Source organism: Camelus bactrianus, chromosome 25 (genome assembly GCF_048773025.1).
Source record: "Camelus bactrianus isolate YW-2024 breed Bactrian camel chromosome 25, ASM4877302v1, whole genome shotgun sequence".
NCBI lineage: Eukaryota > Metazoa > Chordata > Mammalia > Artiodactyla > Camelidae > Camelus > Camelus bactrianus.
The window spans coordinates 22,722,779-22,724,746 of record NC_133563.1 but is presented as its reverse complement, the minus strand read 5'-3'; positions in this window follow the sequence as shown (position 1 = coordinate 22,724,746).

The window sequence follows — 1,968 nt, the reverse complement described above, 5'->3', positions numbered from 1 at the left end:
GCCAGTCTCCTGTTCTTTCACACCCTGTGTTCCCTCAGGGTGCATGGATAGGGGTGGCTACAGAGGACGGGCTGCCTGCTTGTCCATATCCTGAGTTCCGTCCGCTCACTGGGGTGGTGGAGGGGTAAGGACTGATGACTTACTGGCCACAGAATTCTTGGCTTACTGATACGGTTGGCAATAGTTTTCATTCACACTCTTGGTTCACTTGTTCTGGGAGAAGCCAGTTGCCATGTTAGCAGGACGCTGTAAAGAGATCCACATGGAAAAGAATTAATCCCCTGGCAATCGGGCAGCAGGGAACTGAGGCCTTTGGCCAACAGCCACCCAAGTGAGTTTGGAAGAGGATCTTTGGCTTCAGTCAAACTGTGAGACGACTGCAGCCCTGATCAACATCTTGGCTGCAAACTTGTGAACGACCCCAAGACAGAACCCCCAGCCAAACTGCCCCTTAACTTCTGATCCACACATACTGTGCGATAATAAATACACATTGTGTTAAGCTGCTAGGTTTGGGGATAATGTGTTATGCTGCAATACATAACCAACACACAAGGCCACCTGCAGGTACAAGGTGGATGGCACCCCTGGCTGTAACTCTATTGCTAGGAAGAAGAGAATGGATCTCTGTAGATAACGAGTTAGCTTCTCCACCCTATGATAATTAATTTGGATTGTATTGAAAATACAGTGGGAAGCTGCTGCATGGACAGAGGAACGGACTATTCAATGGCTTTGTTATGAAGATAGAGCAGGGTTAGGGAGGAAATGGGCAGATTAATTAGAAAGCTTTTGAAGTCGGTCAGGCAAGAGCTGCTTGTGCTGGGAACCAGGGTGAAGGCGATTGGGAGACAGATGTGGGAACACTCAAACTGCATGGATGAGAGAGAGGAAGAAAGGATTAAAATTTCTCATCATTCTCAGAAAGTGTCTAGGCAAAGAGAGGAGGCCAAAGGATGAACCCAAACAAGACAAAGAACTTCTGAAGCAGTGTGCAAAATGAGGTGAGTGGGCAAGACACTGGCCCAGAGTCTTTCTCAAATCTACCCACTGACCTGTGTGATTTTGCTTTTGATCTGGTTGCTGAGTAGGGGTGCTGGGTGTGCTTGAAGCAACCAGCTGAAGCAGATGCGATGCAAGCTTGCATCCCCAAAGCCAGACCGAAGTCTGGGACCAAAGTGAGGATGAAAGCTGCTCTAGTTTGATCCAAGCTCCAACATTACATATATTATCTCATATAGTTCTCATTGCAACCTCATGGGAGAGGTCTGTTACAAGTCTCATTTCACAGAGAAGTAAACTGAGGCTTGGAGAGAATCAGGGACTTGAGCAAGATCACAAAGCTTACAAGCGGCAAAGTAGGATTTGAACTCGGGCATGTCTAAGTCCTCACTCTTAAACCCCTAAGCTCCATGGCTGTATAAAGCAGGTGCTCAATAAACATTGAATGAATGAATGAATGAATGAGTCGAGGGGTTACACTTCTGGCCCTTCTCCCCACCTCTGCTCAGAACCCGGCACCTCTGTGACACTTCCAACCTGGCCAGCTTTGGGAACTCGAGGAGACATCTCTCCTGGATGTTATGTTGGCCTTTTCTGGATGGGTGTTGACAGTGACAATGGAAAACCTATCTCAAGACAAATATAGACTTAGAAAAATGAACCAGACACAAAGAAGAGAATATAGAAGTTTTTGCATGATGTCAGTAGCTAACAGACCACGAGGACAGGTGAACTTTCACTTCATAGGATTCTCAAAATGCTTAGGGGAGGGATTTCAAGGGACAGTGCGGGATTCTGCAGGTGTCAAGGTGAAGAACAAAAGCTTTGCTTATAGACGTAAAGGTCACTGCATTTGTATCTGCAGACAAGAAGGAGCTGGTGACTACGTGTTACAGTAGTGCTGGATCTAGGGAGTAACTTGTGCAGAATTGATAAGGCATTGATCTGAATAAACCTGAGTAGACT